General features: G+C 40.8%; 2 long non-coding RNA genes across 2 annotated transcripts in view; one reads left to right on the forward strand and one right to left on the reverse strand.

Moving 5' to 3' along the window:
• Positions 1-13,515, reverse strand: part of LOC113840749 (uncharacterized) — a 28,017-nt gene extending 14,502 nt beyond the window's left edge. The window contains exons 1-6 of the long non-coding RNA XR_011805350.1: positions 13,114-13,515; positions 8,786-8,979; positions 8,093-8,213; positions 6,944-7,020; positions 1,166-1,312; positions 302-382 (exon numbers count right to left, since the gene is read on the reverse strand). This is a non-coding gene — a long non-coding RNA (uncharacterized lncRNA). The remainder of the gene's footprint in view (positions 1-301; positions 383-1,165; positions 1,313-6,943; positions 7,021-8,092; positions 8,214-8,785; positions 8,980-13,113) is intronic.
• Positions 6,180-15,121, forward strand: LOC140000008 (uncharacterized). Its single transcript, XR_011805351.1, has 3 exons — positions 6,180-6,366; positions 13,998-14,114; positions 14,279-15,121. It is a non-coding gene; the product is annotated as an uncharacterized lncRNA (long non-coding RNA).
• The last annotated feature ends 6,619 nt before the right edge of the window (positions 15,122-21,740 follow it).

Below are 21,740 nucleotides of genomic sequence, written 5' to 3' on the forward strand. Positions count from 1 at the left end.
CATAAAATTATTAGCAATCCATTTCAGGAAATTTTTGAGCACAAGAATATATTTAGCTGCAGTAATTAAGACCTGTCAGATTAGCAAGCGACTGAGAAACATAAGGAGAAGAATTATGCAAATAAATATAGGTGTTGTTACCAATGACATGGATCATAATTCTCAACTTCCAGTGTCAGACTTGAGTGGATCCTAAATGTTTCATTTGTACCTTATGGTGCAAGTGCAAATCCCTGAAATCACTGGGGCCTTTTATAGCATCAGGTTACTCTGAAAAAGGAGTGGTATTTGGTCACAATACCTTCAGCTGTGTGTGCAGGACGGTCTTGGTCACGTCCATGGTCATGACTTCTTCAGTAGTTGCTCTGAAGCATCCTTTTACCTGTAAGAGTGAGCCACATGACAGTTGAATTATTTTGCTTAGGATAAAGAAGGAATAAAATACTGACACTATCAATAACAGATAGTATAAAAAGATTACTCACAGTACTTCCTGTTGACTCACCCTTTGTTTATTTACAATGCTCCTTACCAAAGACTGTACCTCTTTGGAGATATTAAGATACCCAGGCTTATGACAGCAGGTTGCTAAGGTAACACTTTGCTATTTCATTGAACAGCTCTCTTCCCAGTCTCATCTCAGTATTCATATCAGTATCTGTATGGTAACTTTCTGTGGATTTTTTTTTTTTTTAATATAAAAGGGTATGAAATTAGTACATATGAAGAGGAGTATTACTATTCCAGACACCTTCAGAACAAGTACAGACATTCTGGAGAAACCATTGGACCCAGAAACAGAAAAAAGGGACCATTTAATATAATACCATCTCTATAATTCTCTAGATTGTCAGCACAATATATTTTTTCAAATTGAAATGGAAAAGGTATGCACGCCTACTTCTTACTTGCTGAAATGAAAACAATGTTCTTAGCAATTTATATATAATCAGCAATTGCTGTACTTCTAACATGAATGGGAGCAAATTGTCCTGGATTTGTTGTTGCTGTTTGTTTTATTTTATTTACTGCAATTTATTTCAGATCCTAGCAAAGCAGAAAAATATTCCCTTCCTTCCACCTCTAACCAGCTTTCAGAATAATTTGCACTAGCAAATTCAGATGGTGTACCTTCTTGCTTATTAAAAAGGTCTGAAATACGTACTTGAAAGAAAAATAATCCTGATTGAATTATTGTTCCCCACTGCCTTCAGAATAATCCTTGCCCCACACTGTAAGCATCCTTGTATTTCCAGCACTCCCAGAAATGATTGCTGTTTGAAGTATATATCCACTGAGCTGTTTCGAGGATCTGTAGGAAATATGAAGTGGAGGTTCAGAAGTCAAAGAGATCTGATTACATCCAGTCCCAAGAAAGATGGCATGAGAGAAAGTCTGCGTTCTTCTTAAAAACATCAGAATTGTAATTAGTTTAATTTCCCCAGCTCAGCAACTAGCATTTGATCTCTGATAAAACATCTAGTTATTATTTACCATGCTGGGCTAAAGCAAATTGTTTGGATTTAATTCTATATGTACTTGGTGTCTTCCTATAATTGAGTGAAAAGTCTATAAGGGAATATAATCTGTAAGCAGCACCAAATTAACAACAAAAATTCCTGTCAAGATAATCACCAGGGGGTTATCAAACTGTTATGATACTCTTAAGAAATACAAATAAATTAGAGAAGATGGTAACAAACAAAAGCAACTATATTGTGCTTTGTCAATATCATTTGGGCTCCAAACATAATCGTGTTTACTTTCAAAAGAAAGACTGGGGAGAAAACCAAAACCAAACAGAAGCATGATAAAAGACACTCTGAGTATGTTACAGCAAGTCATTGCTCTGTTTAGTCTAACATCTTGACCCCAGCAGAAGAGACAGTGGAAATGCCTATATGAATAATTTAAGGAATCTATTATTCATGACAGAGATTTTCTGGAACTAAATTTCTATGAAACATTGCCTTACTGAAGATAGGAATGGTAAATTTATCATAGAATCATAGAATCATAGAATATCCTGAGTTGGAAGGGACCCTTAAGGATCATCAAGTCCAACTCTTGACACCGCACAGGTCTACCCAAGTTCAGACCATGTGACTAAGTGCACAGTCCAATCTCTTCTTAAATTCAGTCAGGCTCGGTGCAGTGACCACTTCCCTGGGGAGCCTGTTCCAGTGTGCAACCACTCTCTCTGTGAAGAACCCTTTCCTGATGTCCAGCCTAAACTTCCCCTGCCTCAGCTTAACTCCATTCCCGCGGGTCCTGTCGCTGGTGTTAATGGAGAAAAGGTCTCCTGCCTCTCGACACCCCCTTACGAGGAAGTTGTAGACTTAGAGATAGAGCTGGGGAAATTTGGGTGAAAACTTAATGGTATGATGGGAGAGAGGAAGTTACACACTGAAAACAGGATTTTCTGGCCTCCCTGCTGTGTTCAGGGTGCCTGATGGGGACACAATGCATCGATGAGTGTGACTGGTCAAAATCGATGGACAGGTTGACTACAGAAGAAAAAATAAAGCTGAGGAACAGTCTGCTTCCTGAGGAAGCAAGGAGGAAGAAAGGTGTGATGAGGGAGAACCAAAGGAAGGCAGCTCCCCTCCATGGCAGGTGCCGATGGAGGGAGTCGGGAGGGGAAGTCCCAAGAAGGTGGTGAGGCAGAACAGGAGAGAAATGTTTGTACACAGCTCTACTGATAGCAACAGGTGAAACGGGAGGTTCATATCCTTACTGATTGTTTGGCCAGGAACATCCTACAAAATGATGTTTGTCAGCCTAGGGTTATGAAATAGAAGGGAAAGTCATTCCCTGGCAGCAGGGACAGAAGAAACAAGCATGGCACTTCTCACAGTCATGGCTGCCTGCAGCCAGAGTGGCTGCCTCACTTTCCCTGCACAGACTCCTCATGGTCTGAATACAGAGTGCCAAAGGAGCCAGCATCCCTCCTCCCTCCTTAGAGGGGGTGCTAGATAAGGAAAAGAAAAATCTGGGCACTTTCTTGCCCTTGAGGATATTTATGCTCCTCCCTTCTTCTTCAGCTTGGTCAGGGGATTACCTCAGTATCTTGGGAGCAGTGATAGCTTGTGCATGCTGGGACGGCTGGCAGCAGACGGTGGTGCTGACCCAGGCCTCCAAAGAGATGGTGAAATATGGGGAAAAGCTAGGGGAAAAACTAGACATGCAGTCAGACACTGAAGGCTGGAGTGATTGATGGCATTATTCAGGCTGGCTATACATCAGGATGTTTCCTTCTCATTACTCTTGTTGCATGAAGAACAAAAAGCACAAAAGGGATAGAAAGGTGAGAAGAGGGGTATTTTGCAAAGCGAAAACAGTTTATGAAAGATGATTCAAGCCTCTACTTATCACATACAGCAAAAAATCCCCCACTACTAGCTCTTCCCTCAAGTCCTAATAACACGGCAACAAAACAAGAAACAAATGCTTCATTATTTGCTCTCAACAGAGTGGTAACTGGGCTGTAAAACATCACTGTGATGTATTCAATATCAAAAGTATTTTGAACTACACACACTATTATTTTTAACCAGGAAAACAGTCAAGTGGATACATAAAGGAAGAGCTGCTCTTCTTAATACACTCCTTACATTCGTTGCAATGCATCCTGCTCTAGGGTGTGGGCAAGGTGCAGCACAACCACAGAATTTCCTAGGAATTGTCATGTGAAGTCTTAATTATTTGCATCAGCTGAAAGGCTCTTTTGAGGCTTCATTTAAAGCTGTCTCTCCTGTCTTCTCTGAGCAGTTGAAGCTGTTTTCCTATCAGTATGGGTTTCATCAAAACCAAGCTGTTATTCTTGCTTTCGTGCAGATGAGCATACATGGCTAGTAGCTGTAAACACTTTTCTGACATCCTTAATATCTCACTTTGTACTTTGCTGCCTCTCTAGCCTGACAGGTGGCAACTCTACCAATATGATCGGCAGTAGAAGCACAGGATTTGCGTGAGCTAATAAAAAGGTTTTTTTCTTTTTCCCTTCAGTTATACTATTAAATTCTCCCCCTCTCTCTCTCTTTTTTTTCTTCCTGCAAACAAATGCTTCCCTCTTTTTTATTCCTTTTTATCCCCCCCATCAATCTTGTTTTCTTCCTTTTTTTTTTTTTTTTTTTTTTTTTTTCCTTTTAGCTTTTAGAGATAGTCATTATTTAGGAGAAACTGACATCCATTAGATCCGTGCTTCCTTTTTAACTATATCTGTAGAAAGAAAACAAAATTATGGTGCCTGATCTATATAGACACAAAACATCATCAAGGTCACTGCACTGAAGAGCTCGTAATCCACATCTAAGACGCCAGACAGTGGCAACGGCAGTCTTTCTGTCTGTAGCAATCAGCTTGCAATCCAGCCTTAAGTGCCTTATGTCACTGTAAAAATGCTAAGGGGCATTTGAGAAATATCTTAAGCACACTTAAAAAATAATCCTCCCTCAAAAGAGGTTAATATACAGCAACATGTTATTTATATTTTTCCTTCTTTATTTATTGACATACATCAAAAAGAAATGACCTCATTAGTGGCATAGCTTTTCCCCCAATAGCTTTTTTTTTTTTTTTTTTTTCTTTTTTTTTTAGCAGTCTACAGTTAGCTGGATGTGCTGCAGTAATGGGAAACATGTAGCAGGTATTAGGGCTAGCTATTCCTACCGGCTCATGTCTCTTTATATGAGACTCTCATGTCCTAATAAGGCAAGAAGCTTCTTTTAGTATGATTCAGCCTCTCCCTCTGGTGTAATAGGAAAAGATGTGAGATATACCTTGGGTACAGTCCTTGGCATTTTATAGAAGAAAAATTCTAGTGAGATTACTGAACTATTCAAAAAAAAAAAAAAAAGCAATAACATTGGGATTAAAAAGCAAAAATCCTGCCCAACAACAAGAACCAAACTACATTATTTTTTCTCCCTTACATCTTTGTATTATAGTTTATGATATTTTTTATTTTTATTTTTGTCTTTATTGTTTTATTTTAAAGCTGCATTTATATCCTTCTTCTTTTCTTCCTTTTATAGGCTAAAAACAATTTTCTAAGTAGAAAAGTATAAAGAAATTCTTTTTCTGGTTTAAGGCACTGGGCATATCAGAAATGAAGTGGTAACAGAGAAGATGCTCATTAGCGTGTACGCAGTCTCTGCAAATTCCTAATTGCAATGGGACATTCCTGGGTTAGATTATCTCTCTCTGGCTTCCCTCGGGCCCTTTCTGTGCCTAATTATTTCTCATAAAGAACCTATATTGTAACAGAAAGTTCTCTTCATATATACCCACAGGAAAAACAAAACAAAACACTTTGCAGCTCTCCAGCAATACGTTTGTACGCAATGTAGCTCATGCATCTTGTCGCCCTGCAAGGAGACCTCCCTCCATTGGCACTGTCCTGTCTTTGGAGCCTGTTCTCCCACCTGGCACCAAGTGCTGCTTTCCTGAGAGAGCTGGCAAGAAACCTGAAGAAAGACAAGTTGCCTTTTCTATATCATAACTTATCCTGGAGTTACTTTCTCTCATCTTCTAGCCTACTGAAGTATATAAATTTTTCACATGTAATGCTTTTTTGACACTATTTCCAGTAGTTAGACCTGTCCCGCTACTGGTGAATCCTGCTGCTCTGTCGGGGACAGCAGCACTGTTCAGCTCACAGTTGCATTAGCAATATGCTTTCCAGTACAAATGTCCACTTGCATGGTGGCTGATACCCAGCCCAGGGACTGCAGCTTCAGGAAATTCTACCGCGTGCCTTGCTGTTCATACCCCCAACAGGGTGCTCGCTCAATGCTTTCCACATCACTATTTTAGTTCAGACGCTCTTTTGAGCCATTTGCCAGGCTTTTGTTCAAACTGCAGACTGGGTCAGGGTTGTATGAACTGGACGTCTTTCAGATGAAACTGAGCTGGAAATTGTCCTCCAGAAAACCGCATCCAAAAAATGCTCCAGCTTACAATGTTCATTATCATGGGGTTACTGGAGCAAGACAAGAGATACTCTCAACTCTCTCCCCCTGCTAGGTCTGGGATGGAGCTAACAGCAGCCCATATGGTGCTGTGTTTCGGATTTGTGCCTAAAATACTTTTGATAATACACTTATGTTTTGGTTATTGCTCAATAGTTGCTAAACACCACGTCACGGCTTTATTTTTCCACTCTGTTCCCTCAGCTCGTAGGCTGTGGGAACATGCCCACATAGGTAGGCATGACTGGGAGAGAACACAGCTGGGACAGCTGACCCAGACTGGCCCAAGGGATACTCAGTACCACATAACATCATACTGCAATGCAATAAACTGGGCTAGGAGAAGAAGGAGGGGACAGATTGGCTACCAAGGTGGCCTTTTCTCAGAGACTAGGTGAGTATGAATCTGCCTGTGGGAGGTGGTGAGTGACTGCTTTTGCATCACTTTTTTTTTTTTTTTTCCTCTTTCCCCTACTTTTTTTAGTTTGTTTTTGTCTTTACCTACAAGTTTAATTGCTGTTGGTCTTCCCGGTCTCTCTGGTGTCTTGATGGGGGTGAGCAATCTGCTGTGTGGGTGCACTCCTTACAGTTGTTACTTAAGACTTTTAATGCACTGTTTGAGGGGACTTAAGGAATAACGTGATGACCATGCTACAAGAAAGTGTGTAAGAGAATAAGGTACAAAAAGCATGCAAAATTCATGCATCTGAATTTTTCTTGTCCTTGAGTGAAACACAATAAGAACACACTTTAAATGCAAAAAAAACCAACAAAACAAAACAACAAAAAACACAAAACATATGAATAATAATAATAAAAAAAACAACAAAACACAACACAACAACAACAACAACAACAACAACAACAACAACAACAAAACAAAAAAAAACCAACCAAACAAACCCCACAAAACTCCCAAACAAAACAACCCCAAAGCACCTACGTAATCTAGGAATACCATAGAAAAATACCTGGTTTTGTATCCATAAAAGTCCAAGACTGTGCTCAGGCTCTCCCAATAATTTCACACAGCAAAGGCTTTTCATGTCTGAAAGCAAAGCCAGGATAAAACCACCCACTCCTGTAAAGAGCTTAACAGATTCAGTTTTTAATTTCAGATCTGATATGCTATTTTCTGTCACAGTGGATTCTGCTGTTTGTGTTTCTTCTGATGCAGTCACCCTAGAGGCCCAGTTGATTCTCAGTAATGCAACATTCAATCTGCGGCCTAAGGGTCAGCACGGATTTCACATCTTCTCCAGCTCTCATCCTTGTATCACAGTATTAAGAGGGTAAAATTCCTCCTTATTTGGTAAATCAGGCAAGACTCAAGTTCTAGGCAAGATCATAGGCACTTGATGGCTGGGAGGGAGGCAGCAAGAGGGAGAGAAGGATACAGGGCAGAAATAAAATTTTCCTATTTTTTCCTCTGTTCATCATGGATATGGAGCATAGACTATTATTCCCTTTGACTCTGCCACAGCCTCGATGCTTCTACTGTGCCTTCTCCTGTTTTATTTATTTATTTATTTATCTTTCTGAGAAAAAATATCTCCAATTGTTTCAATATTTGTAGATGATTTTTAAAATTGGACTGCTACTGCTCTTGTCACTCTGATGTGCTGAAGCAGAGCAAACCTCATGGTCAAACCTCTGCCTCTGCTGCATGCCTGCACCTAACCCAAGAAACAGCAATGGGGACTTTTTAACAGCAAAGCCTCTTGACAGCTTAGTGGTGCATAAAAACACTGCAGTAAGGCCATAACATAAACATTGCTGCTCCAGTAGGAATGGTGCATTCTATCTGAGTGATTCAATTAATTTGATAACATCAACGAAGAATTTTTTGGTACCTTTTTCAGCTAAAATATCTAAGGCAAAAGTAGTCAGTGTATGCTGTGAGAACGTATCTTAATACATATTTTTCAGCTCTGCACTGTGAAGTGTTGGGGGCAGAAGCTGATACTCCATACTATTTTCTTATTCTTCCAGGGGCAAACTGAACTGTTAATGCTTAACTATTAACACTGAAAATATAGGAATGAGTTACTAGATCTGATGAAGCATGCTGAAATAATTTTATATAGTGAATTATTAGAGTAATAATGTTAAGTGCATACCTCTGTTGTTACCCAGTCATCCATTCCTCTTTTGGCCTGTTTATTCCACCCTGCACATCACCTAAATCTTTGGTGGTGAGCTCTCAGGAAAGGACCTGCTTTTCTGCTGTCTGTAGAGCATCTAGTGATTGAAAAGGGAATTGATGCTTGCTTGATATTCATAAGTACTACCACAGCTGAAGTAAAAGTCTTTTCTTATGACAGAAAGATGTACTCTGTATTTTATAGTTAAAAATTTTATTACTAAAAGAATAACGAACAAAATAAAGCTGGGTGAAGACACAAAAAAATATGGTAACTGACAATTTAAAAATTTAGATATTTATGAAAGAATAAAAATTTCCATGAGATATCATCTTAATTTTTATTACTCTCCTACAGCAGTGCAAAGCCTAACTATTATACCATTGTTATGACATAATCAGAATGTATAAATATTTCTTGTATAGATATTGCCAAGTATTTTATCATGTGATTAAATTTTCTGTTTTTGAAAAATTCCATTGTATCGAAGTCCTTAGAGAGAAAGACTTGTAACTAGTGAGACTTCTTTTCTATATTTAGAAATATTGGGATAGTTCCTTAAGATGGTTATGGGCTGATATTTTCTGGGAAGTTGCTGTGAAAAGCTGCTGAGAGCATGAACTATCAATTTCCCATGAGTAAGAACTATTATATTTTACTTCTTTTTACCGTAGTAAATGAATTTTAACAAGGCAGTAGAAGGCCACACCAAATCTTAAAAGTTGGAGTATGTCAGGTCTTCTGTAATACAGTTCCTATCATCTGGTATTGCAGAAAACCATTGTAGAGTCCAGCCACGAAAACACACTCAATTTTCTCATGGTGCTTTACCTGGCTGCCACTGTGCCTGGAGTCTGAGAGCTCTGTGTGTTAAATGAAAACAAACTTAATGAATATACGTGCACATACTGTTCTTGCACTCATGTTGTCCTTTAACTTAAATCAGTATCCCCTTTGTGGTACTGCTATTTTTTTTTTTCCCCTACTGACATATTCCTAAAGAGTAGGCATTTTCTCTTTTAGTCTTCAGTTTGATGAACTCTTTTAGGCTATGTCCACATTGTACTGACTACAGCACAATGCAGAGGCATTGGAACTAAATTAGGTATCAGAAACAAACTAGCCATGGTAGCTTAAATCTGTGCTGCAGCCTAATTTATCAGTAGCAGTCTGTGAAACAATCAGTCTGTTTCTAGGGCAGACTCTCCATTCTCCTGATCAACCTAGTAGTTCCTCCCTACATTTGTTTCTGTCTCAGTTAATCTTTCCTCAGCAATGGTAACCAGAACATCATATGGTTTCCTAGACGACATTTCACTGTGACCTATACAGCGCTATCTATCATTCCCTGTCTGTGCTGGAAATGCTATCCCTCTGTACCTGAGTACTCCATTTATCCTCCTCATTGCCACATCCCACTAATGGTCATACCCATCCTGTGATCAACAGATGTATACAGTTCTTCTTCCTTCACCATTGCTCTTAACTGACAAATTCATTATTCATGATAGTTAATTCTGAGGTCCAAATCTTATATTTTTATTATTTGTTATTTTATTATTGAGCCATTCTAACTCCAAGTATTCTAGTCCACCTCTCCCCTAATTGCATCACAATCATCTTCTGTATCAACAACAAAACGTTTCCCAAGTGCACGTTATCCACTCTTTTCACTAGATTTTTTTGCTAATGTCGTTAAGGAAGAAGCAGAGTCTTTTCCAAGATACGTCCTTGAGGAACTCCAATAATAAACTTGCCCTAGCTCAACAGTTCCCCTGTTAGCATAACATATTGATGCCTCCTTAGTAAGTTCCAGGGCTGTTTCAGACTTGTTGAAATAAACTCCCTCTTTTCCAGTAAAATTTACAATATCCTTTTGGTTACATATCAAATAGTTCACCCAAACCCATATTATAGAATAGCCTAAAACAATGTTTATTTTATTAAACATTAATCTGGCATAAATGAATGTTGTGAAATCCATTATGCATTCGTTTTCATTTTCCATTCATGTTACAGATTCAACATTTCTTCCAAATACTTGCTCACTGTTGAGTTAAGGCTCATGGACTGTACTTTTGAGGACGGTTTTGTTACAGAACTATAGGTATATTTATATAGGTATATTTTTGTGATTTTCTATTCTTTTGACTCTGCTTTGGTTTTATTTGCAACTTTTGCTCATGAATTGGCATTCCATATTCTGGAAATTATTTCAGAGTTCTGGAAGGGAGATTAGCTAAACTAAGTGGATGCACGTTGAGTACTGGCCATTATTTCCATTATTTATCCATTTTCCTGTGATATGTTCTTGGCTGTCTCCTCACTGAAGCACCTAATGCATGTAAGTGTGCTTTTGGCACTCTCTGCTATGTTAGGGAACAGATTGTATTTTAAATGGCCAGAATGGCACTGAAGCTGGACTTGGCCAATGTATGAGGATGTGCAACACTGCAGTGTTGTAAAGCTCTTCTCAATTCACTGTTCATGCTTTGAGCATATTAACTGGATGACATATATATCTCCCAACATGCAGGAGTAGGCTTCAGCTCTCATCAAGGTGAAAAATGAGGCAAGGTGATCTTTCTCTACTTCTAATACCAAAGTTACCTTTCACCTGTGCCTCTTTCTGAATAGCTACCCACTTCTAACTTTCTCCTGTTTTTGATTGCCTGTCTAAAATCCTCATTGCTTAATTTTGTTTGCAAGAACTAATTCAGATGGATTTTTTGGCAATTACTCACTTTCTCCTTACACTTGCTGGCTTTTAAGATAGAGCTTTCATTGTTGACTTGTCATTTTAGAACCAGAACTCCCTCATTAAATACTGCACAAGCTGAAAGGACTCTATAGTACTCATGTAACAGCATGAAAACAAGGGGGAGAACCCTCATAATGAGAAATAGAGGTCTCTGTGGAAATGAGGTCATGGAAACAGGATGAAAAATAATTCACTGGAGTCCGTAGACAGCTAATGCTCCTCAGATGTATCTCATGACAAATGACAAATGCTAGAAATGTTGTAAGAGCTGAGCTACATGATTAGATCATCTGTGGGAATACCCTCTTTTCACAAAACAAACAAAACAAAGAGGCAGCCTCTTGCTAAGACAGTCTAGAGTTATATGAATCACCTTCACAGCTGATTTCACAGCAAGAACCAGAAGAAGACATAAACTGTTATGCAGAGAATACCAATAAACTGATCTAGATAACTATAGCTCATTTACTTTTCAACAACATCCATCTGAGGAAGTGTTTTTATTTATTTTTTTTTTCTTTCTAGAAAAGATACTGATAAGAAATGCTTACAGAATTCATTAAATTCCACATTTTTATCAGCTTAAATGAACTACGCCATTATAAACATGGTAATTAATTGTGAACCACATGCAAGTTTAAGGACATGACTGTTGTCCAAATTCCAGGGCAGATATAGTATATTTAAATATTAGTCTAGGCTATGCTGCCTTGATCTCATGAGTCTCTGGGGTTATTGCGAATTCTGCTAAACAGGAAGTATACTGGAATGGAGCAGAAGCTGGCAAAGAATTGTGTGTACCAACAGCAAACTGCACTGGGTTATTCACCAAGGACTACTTAAAAAGGGATTCAGGATACTATGTATTACATAGGTCTTTTGGGATACCCTTCAGACTTTAGAAGTTTGGTTCTTTATGGAATTTATCACCCTGGGGGGGAGGGAGGAGGGAAAGTAATAATGAGAAAGAAAGAGTATGGCAGATGGAAAGTTAGAGCTGTGTCCAAATTTGGGGATACTCCAAGAATAACATATCACATTTTAGCATATTATCTTGCTATTGAGTAGAACTTCAGCCCTTTGAAGTGCAGCTAGTTCAATTGTAGATGAACACGTACAAAGTGGATGAACATTTCTTACGAACACTTTGTTCTGTGGTATATATATGAATGAACATGTTTAAAGGAGAAGCCAGAAAAATGCTCCTTATGACAGACAGCACTGCAAATGAGGCTTTGTCTGTGTGTCTGTAGTTAAATAGTGGGAAAGGCTGTACCTTGACAGCTTTATGGAATTCGAAAATATCTGGCTGATACATATATGAGTAAAATTCTCCTTAAATTTGTCTCTGCTTCTGCTGAGAGTGCATTTAGAGTGCAAGGGCTGTGGTATGTTCACACTGATGGGCAGCTAAGTTCCACCACAACCACCGTTTCACATCCTCTCCTCAAAGGAATAAAGGGAGAAATCAGGATGAAAAAAAAAAAAAAAAAAAAAGCTTGTGGGTTGCGATAAGGACAGGGAGACCACTCACCAGTTACTGTAACAGGCAAAACAGACTCAGCACAGGGAAGATTAATTTAATTTATTGCCAACCACTAACAGACTAGGGCAGTGAGAACTAAATGCAAACTAAAACCACCCTCTCCCCATCCGCCCTCTTACCACCTCCTCCCCCTGAGTGGTGCAGGGGAATGGGGAATACGGGCTGTGGTCAGTCCCTAACACTGCCTCTGCTGCTCCTTCATGGTTGTTCTCTGCCCCTGCTCCCTGTGGGGTCCCTCCCACGCAATGCTGTCCTTCCTGAACTGAAACTGCAAGGGATGCCCGCAGGCAGCAGCTCTTCAAGCACTGCTCCCACACGGTTCCGTACCGCCACGGGGTCCATCCATCCATCCCCTGGGAGCAAACTGCTCCAGCACGGGTCCCCCACGGGTGGGTGGCAGCTCCCCCGAGACCCCCTGCTCCTGCGTGGGCTCCTCTCCATGGGCTGCAGCTCCGGCCCAGGGCCTGCTCCTGCGGGGGCTCTCCATGGGCCGCAGCCTCCTCCAGGCCACATCCACCTGCTCCACTGGGGGCTTCTCCACCCATGGGGGGGCTGCAGCATGGAGATTTGCTCCATGTGGGACCCATGGGCTGCAGGGGGACAGCCTGCTCCACCAGGGGCCTCTCCACAGGCCGCAGGGGAACTGCTGCTGCCTGCCTGGAGCACCTCCTGCCCTCCTGCTGCACTCACCTGGGGGGCTGCAGGGCTGGTTCTCACTCCTTGCTTTCACAGCTCCTGTTGCCAACCCTTTTTTTTCCCTTTCTTAACTCTGCTCTCCCAGAGGCCCACCCAGTGTCACTCCCTGGCTCAGCTCTGGCCGGCAGTGGCTCCCTTTTGGCGCTGGCTGGAGCTGGCTCTGGTCTGACATGGGGCAGCTGCTGGGCTCTGCTCACAGAGGCCACCCCTGCAGCCCCCCCTCTACCAAAGCCTTGCCATGCAAGCCTAATAGAAGAGCTTAAATTACATTCTGGCAATGATCCTTCCAGTTAGGTATGATGGGTCACCCTTCACTAACAAGAGGCTGGTAAATGCACTCCTGAGGAATTCCTGTTTACTGGCTTGAAACTGCTTGCTTACAGCTCACAAACTGGTATTTAGTCCACACATTTTCACTCTCAGCCTTTTGGGATTGTGTTTGTAACTTGTTTTCACTATGTCCCCACTTCTGCTTGCTGAGCTCTCCCTCCTACTTCTATAGTACCAATAATTTCCACTAGGCAATGCTTTACAATGGATTTGATATGTCAGACTCTGGCATTCATGATCCAGCATCTGTTCAGTGTTGCCTTACTAAACAGACTGACATTTAACTGCTTCCTTGACTAACTGGAGTTGTTATCAGTGCAATTGCTAGGCCCACCGACTGCAGTGGGGTTTGCCCTCAGTGATAGCTGGAAGGATCACTGAGAGCAAAGAACGGCAGTTTTGCATGGTAAGGCATGGTGCCAGACCTAGGAAACTCTCTTTAGTCCTGGGCTACACAATACCATTTTTTGCCAGCTTTGCAAATGACAGCTGTTAGGAAGGAGGGATGAGACCTGATCAGCCGTGCATTTTCTTCTTAACTCTTCCAGTTCTGGCTCTTCTGCTTCCCAAGCCCATGAGTTATAAAGCACAGGCTGAGCTACAGTTGAAAGAACAAGTCATCCAAAGCCACAACCTGGGCTTTCCTGGAGAACGAAGTTTTTCAGGTCAGTGTTGAAAAAATACACTCATCTAGAACATCCAGGGTCTATGTGCTTGAAATATTAATATGGGTACAAGTTTCGTTTTTGCTGGGTTTATGGATTTAAATAGTTTTCATGAATTCAGAAAATGGATTCCTATTTACTATAACCTTCATTTTCTTCTACAGAAATGCAGGGAAAATGGCTCTCTGACACATCTTGCATGAAGACCATACATATATCACTGGAGATCAGAGGAAGAGATGACACACACTGGCATCAGGCAGGATTTATGGAAAGCTGCTCCTGTGACAGTTGTCTCCTACATGACCTCTTGCAGTTCCTTCTTAGACTTCTTTCTTTTGCTCTTTGTAAATAATCCTGGTGCAGAAGCATTGAAATATTACAAAAAATATTTGTATACTCATAAGGCAGATGGATGTGCTAATTTCTCCATGAGGAGGTGTCGTGGTTCCGCTCGAGTGGGCAGCCGAGTTCCACCACAACCGCTCTCTCACTCCCCCTCCTCAAAGAGGAATGGGGAGAAAATACGTGAAAAGGGCTCAAAGGTTGAGATAAGGACAAGAAAATCACGCAATAATTATTGTAACGGGCAAAACAGACTCAGCATAAGAAGATAGTAAGATTTATTGCTCATTACTAACAAGCTAGAGAAGTGAGAAACAAAGGAAAGGAACCAAAAGCACCTTCCCCCCCCCCATCCACCCTCTTCCACCTCCTCCCCCTGAGCAGTGCAGGGGAACGGGGGAATGGGGGTTATGGTCAGTCTACAGCGCTTCTCTGCTGCTCCTTCTCGGTCACTCTTGTCCCCTGTGCTGTGGGGTCCTTCCCACGGGATGCAGTCCTTGATGAACTGATCCGGCGTGGGCTTCCCACAGGCAACAGCTCTTCCAGAACTGCTTCAGATATGGGTCTGTACCACGGGGTCCATCCCTCAGGAGAAAACTGCTCCAACCTGGCTCCCCCATGGGCAGTAGCTCCTGCCAGGTCACCTGCTCCTGCGTGGGCTCCTCTCCACAGGCTACAGGTCCGGCCCGGAATCTGCTCCGGCAGGGGTCTGCAGCCTCCATCGGTGCAGGGCCACCTGCTCCACCGTGGTCTCCTCCACGGGCTGCAGCGTGGACCCCTGCTCCACCGTGGTACTCCATGGGCTGCAGGGGGACATCCTGCTTCACCATGGTCCTCACCACAGGCCGCAGGGGACTTCTGCTCCAGCGCCTGGAGCACCTCTCCCCCTCCTTCTACACTGACCTTGGCACCTGCAAGGCCATTCCTCACTCCTCTCACTCTCCCAGCTGCTGTGTGGCACAGCGTTTTTTTCCCTGTCTTAAATATGCTCTCACAGAGGCGCAAAACAACATCGCTTATTGGCTCAGATCTGGAAAACAGTGGGGCCCTTACCAAACATGGGGCAGCTTCTAGATCTTTCTCACAGAAACCACCCCTATGGCCCCCTGCTACCAAAACTTTGCCACGTAAACACACTACAGGAGGTAATTAAAAGTGCTAGCTCCTCTCCTAGAGCTGATGGCATGAAGCAAAATCTATTGTTTTTTATTTAAAATCAGGTTTTTATAACAACCTATTTTTATTTCAATAAAATATGTATTTCCTATAAATATACTGTATACAATCTTCAAAATAACTTTGCATCAAATACATGGACATAAATGAAGTATTGCTATTACTTTGTTTATAAGAGGTACCTATGTTTATTTTACAGGAAATGCCAATAATGCTAGGCTCTATGGATTACAAAATACTGCTGGTTGGGCTCTTTTGCCTCTGGCTCTGCCCGTACATTAACCACATGTGTAAATGGCTTCCCCTCTAGCTGAAAAACTGCCCTCATGTCAGACAGAGAGGAAAATCACTACTGTGGGAGGGAGATGCTCCTCGGTACATGTGTCAATTTGCCCATGAAAATGTGTCGGAGCCAGCTGTTTGCTTCGAGAGACCAAGACAAGGGGGAGTTTAAGCCAGCGATGCCTGTTGAGGACGAGTGGGAAACTCACTGTCCTGGTTTCTGCCAGGAGGGATTTCTCCTGGAGATCCATGTGACTAATCTCTGCAGGGCTTTTCCTGCAGCAAAGACCTCTCTTTTTGTGCTGTAAAAATAGCTGCAATAAATCTCCCTGAGGAGCCATATGACAAAGCTACCCACTATATCTGCCACAACAACTGTCATGAAACATCTCTGCTGCCACTGTTCAAGGAAGCTCCATTGGGGTGTGGGGCAGAGGGATCAGTAGGTACTGTAATACTTTAATCTAACACTTTTCCAGAGCTGTACAGGGCTGTAACTGTGCAGATTTGTGTGATTTAACTTTAACAGAAAGTGAATGGCCAAAATGCTTCATGATTCTGAGTACATCTGAGCTACAGGGATCTCCAGCTTGTGTTTATAGTGGATTTATTAAAATCAATTAAATGCCTATCTATGAGCTAACAATGAATGTATTTTCTAATGGCCATTAAGACATCCTGATGTCCTCACCATCCACAATCAATGTTTTCTACTGAACAACTGCTGAAGAGTATCACTGTTATTACATATGGAAGATAAATGGCCATGTTAGGACCCTTCTGGGTCTGCTTCACAAAGCAGATGTATGAAGAAGTGGGCAGAAAGCTACCTTCACCTACAGGGCTAAATGGCCCACATGTTGTGTTTTCTCTCAGGAGATGTAAAGCTATTGGAAAGGCAAAGGAAAAAAAGGAAAAAACAACATGCTGTTAGAGCAGAGATGTTCTCCTGATGCTGCTTATTGGATGGTAGTCCAAGCAGAAAGATTTATTCCAACCCTCATGCTGCTCTGTGCATTGGGCAGGTGTATCTGGGTTTAGGCTTTGACCGAGCAGGTCTCATTATCAGGAGAAACAGACGTGTCTTCCTTCCCAAACCCTTATTTTACCACCCAAGCCTTCCTCACTTCTTCCTGCTTGGGTGCTAGGACCTCAGACAGGGTACCAGAGGGACACAGCGGGCTACGAATGAGGACACAGAGCCAACCTCTATTAGCAGTGACTGCAGCCCTTCTCACCTTGGATCCATGCCAGCTTCTCAGATAAGTCCTATTTTGTGTGAATTCCTTAGACCACCATGGGTCACATGTGGTCTAAAGAGCTGTAATTTTTGATAGGAGCAGATAGGAGCTAGGAGCTGTTTGAAGCCACTTTTGCAAAGTTTCTGTTCCCTGTAAGAACCCCTGTGCTGCTACAAAAATCTGATTCCAGTAGGCTGAAAACATGCCAGTTGATTCTGCACATCCAGCATCTAATAACTAGTTTATAGAAATTCATTTTTAAGCCTGACTGAATATGTTGATTTAAAAAATGAGGTTAGATTTAAATTAGTCTTCTGCACAATAAACTGTTTGAAAATGCTTTAAATTATGAATATTTATATTGCTATTAATTTGAGGTGCTACTAGTATTTTTCTTTAATGGTTAATTATTACAACCAATATGTTTAATTATGCTATAAATCTTTCCATTATTTTTCTGTAAATATTAATTCCCACACTTGCACCTTTTTATTTGATGTTGAGATTGAAGTGGAAAATGACCCTTTAAGGAAAAAAAAATCTCCGAACTGCCATTCTACCCGCCTAAGCACTAGACCATTTTATTTTAACCAGCTTAACTCCAAATGGCACTCAGGTTTTTCACCCTGTAAGCAGATTTTGGTATGGGTCATGCATTAAAAGATTTGCTGGCAGATAGCAAAAAGAACCAGACTGTGTGCTAGAAAGTTCCATAAGGCATAAAAAAAAGAAACAATGTTTTCCACAAGCTGTGTTGTAGCAGCTCTTGCAGCTTCAAGGGCATTGCTGCATAGCTACCACTATGACCACTAAGGATTTGCTTGTGGTTCATTTAGTTAAAGATAAGGCATGAGTTTAAAATAAAACAACTATTCCTGAAAACAAACAAACAAACAAATCAAAAACCTCTCATGGGAACACTCATATTCCAATACAAATGTTTTCAAACTTCTGTTTCTGATAACATTAAATCTCATTGAAAGTTATGTCTGCAACCACTGTAAGTGTGTATAAGAAATTATTGCTTTCTCTTCCCAGGAATTGAACTACCGTCTTAAATTTTTGATAACCATTTTAGGTCAAAAGGAGCAAAATGCTCAAAAAAACCCACAAACAAACAAACAAACAAAAAAACACCACAAAACACCCCTCTCCCCCCAGACCAATACAAAGATAACATTATTGCACACTGGTCATATCTGAGGTGGTATAATGTCATAAGAACTAGTTCCAAATTATGTGCAAGAGAATGAACAGAAATGAACAGATGGGTGAGATGGTGGGAAAAAAACCCTTCTCTCAAAAACAGAGTCCCCTGGGATGGTTAGCATTAGAAAACACAGACCAGATTTGGTATTTCAAAGATACAAATCTCTCTCATGCTGGAGCCATCCGAAACCTCAGTATATAGTGATAACTGTTAGTTTCTGAATAGCAAATTTGGGATAATGCCAGCAGTTGATACAGTGTTGAATATTAAAACAATTCAGGAAAAAAAAAAAAAAGAGAGAGAGAGAGATGTTATTTATGACATTATTTATATTGCTTGTTTCCCTTAGTCTAAATGCTCTCTTACCTGCATTTCTGTCTTTATTACTGAGGACCACTTTCAGACTGGCATCCCAATACAGGCTGTCACTTTGCTTGCTTGTTGGTAAAGGACCAGAAAGTTGTTTTGGGTGAGAATCAATGAGTAAGTAAGATTTGCCACTTCTATTTGCCTCTCTTGTTGCCAGCTAAATAAACTAAGCTTAATCCTGTGGTATCATATATATTAGTGTGACATGTCCAGAAAACATGACCCATGAGAAAAAAGGCAAGGGAAGGCAAAGCAAGGGAAGGGCAAGGGCAAGGGCAAGGGCAAAGGCAAGGGCAAGGGCAAAGGCAAGGGAAAAGGAAAGGTAAAGGAGGAAGGGGAAGGGGAAGGGGAAAAGGAAAGGGAAAGGGAAAGGGAAAGGGAAAGGGAAAGGGAAAGGGAAAGGGAAAGGGAAAGGGAAAGGGAAAGGGAAAGGGAAAGGGAAAGGGAAAGGGAAGCAAGAAAAGGCAAGGAGGGATTGTGAGAATTTATTTGGAAAAGACAACCACACTACTGTGTACAGGAAGGAATAAAGCATTTTGGGACTGGAAAAGAAAGGAAGGGGTTTAAGCTGCAGCAAGGGAGATCCTAATTAGACATTAAGAAAACTTTCCAGTTGTAAAAATAGAGAAGAGCACTAGAACTGGCTGCCTGAGGAAGTCATTATAAAATAATTGATCTTGCTTTTAAGCAGAAAGTTGGGTTAGCTGCCTCATGAGGTGTGTTTAAAATACAGACTTGGGAACGCAGTCCTGGCTGAGGCTGTGGTGATGCTGCCTGAACCCTGGTGCTGCCGTAAGGCTATGGGGGCAAGGGCAGAGGAGCAGAAGGCTCTGTCAGCATCCCTGCTCCAGACAGGCAGGCGACCAGGACTGTGCACACCAACATTTAAATACCAGTCAAGATCCTTTATTTTCAGTATTACTTTCTGTAAACCTATACCACTAAAAGGCAAAACCACAAAGAGATGTAATTTTCAAGGCTTTGAGAGGAGAATTGACAAGAAGGAGAGCAATAAAAAATTCATCATTCAAATCAACAATAGTGTTGGATCACTTCTAACAAACCTAATGATCCTTAGCTAAATATTCATCAGAATATTTAAACTTAATTTCAAAGTGGCCTGAAACATATCTGAGTCTTGATCTCCAATTCAGAATTCAGTGTGATCTTAATATCCTGAGGGGAAAATGAAACGCTTGCATATAGAACTGGGTGGAAAGACTTTTCCCCGCTCCAATAAAGTTGTCAAGATTAAAAAAAAATAAAAATCCTATCCCATGCTGGGATGAACGTCTAAAAGCTTTTCGTAAGAAGAGGAAAAAAAAAAAGACAAAGGCAGTAAGAGAGAGAGTGATTCTTCTATCATCTCAGAACAGTCAGCTGAGACCAAAGCTCACCGCAGGGTCTCGCACATCACAGAGGAGTGCATTGGCATAAGGGTTTGACTGATTTGGCCTGACCTTCCCAGGCTCTCCTTTGCACAGAGGAAGGCTGATTGAGTACAGCCAACTAACATGGGAAATCCAAGTTCAAACCTATTTGAACCAAAAGACCAAAGACTTGAACCTTGGTCTCCCATACCTCAGATAAGTGTCTCTGCCATTAAGCTCTTGTGGATTCTAGGTTAAGTTTGATGCACACCCTCACACTCACCATTTTTCTGCTCTTCTCATCTTCCCTACATGTGCCTACCTTTTATCTACCTTTTCCTCCTGAAACTGGTGTAGTGGGTCTTATTTGTAGCAAGTTTGCTTTGCTTATGGAAAAAAACACAAAAACAAACAAAACCAACCAACAAAAAAAAAATCACAAAATCCCAGTTAACTGTATTTGTATCCTAGTAAGGCAAAAACTTTAGCTGTTTGGATATGTTTAAATAGTTGGACAGGCAGCTGTAGCTGTGCAGTGTGTGATACACACTCACACTCCATAAGCCTTCTGCTGTTACCACACAGTGACCGCTGCTGGGTAGATCTAATTTGGAGTCATCTCATCAATCACTTTAAAAGCCATGAAAACTAATTTCCAAACTAAAGCATTTTCAATTCATCTTTCATGTGTCATAAATATACTTTGAGCTTAAATTTCTTATTATCTGTCTCTTGCCTCCCACCTCTGCAATCACAGCAGTCGTCACTCAGAGAGAGAAAGCTGCAGAAGGCTACATTTTCATAAAGCTATTTGGGATTTTTTTTTTTTTTTTTGTATAACTCCCATTAAGAAGTCAGTGGAAGAGACACAGATGAAACCATGGAACAGCAGCTTGAAAATTCAGTCCTGCATGTGAATTTTACTTTGTAAATAAAGAGACTAAGGTGATAAAGGTTGGAAAAACAATAGGATGGAGACAAAGTTTAAAAATCATGTCTTGTTTTCAGTTGTGTATTTCCATACTTTCTTAATAAAAACCATATGTCTTAAGTAGATCTCTAACTGACCTCTGTTTAGGGACTTCAGGACCTACCAGTATCTTCACATTGCAATGCAGAAGACATCTTTTTACTTTTATATGGCTTCAGAATATTTGAAAGTGAATTTTTTGCAAAATATGTATAATATAATGCTGAAAGCAGAATTAACTAAAACTACTTAAAACAATGTATTCTGTTTATTTTATGTAGCTAATGAAATCCCAAATAGAGAGTCTGGTTGCTGGTAGTCCAGGTCCATAAAAACACACACATTAAACTGGAACAAAGCTCAGAGTTTTACAAAGTGCCTATATTTTTTGAGAGAATACTTATCATTTCAGATAATCTCTGGGTTTTATGTGAAATGTAAAGAAGGTTAATACAGTAAAGATTTTTTTTTTTGGTCAATATTATCAGACATTTTTTGGGAGTTCTTTGATACCATACAATTTTGCCCTCCTTCCTACTTGCACTAAATTTTTGTTTTCAGTGCTCTCATGCTATGATACATCAAAACACTTCAACTTCTTGCTAATTCAGACTGAATAGTATCTATTTCATATCTAATGCTTGATAACATCTCAGTTTAAAA

Source organism: Anas platyrhynchos, chromosome 1 (genome assembly GCF_047663525.1).
Source record: "Anas platyrhynchos isolate ZD024472 breed Pekin duck chromosome 1, IASCAAS_PekinDuck_T2T, whole genome shotgun sequence".
Taxonomy (NCBI): domain Eukaryota; kingdom Metazoa; phylum Chordata; class Aves; order Anseriformes; family Anatidae; genus Anas; species Anas platyrhynchos.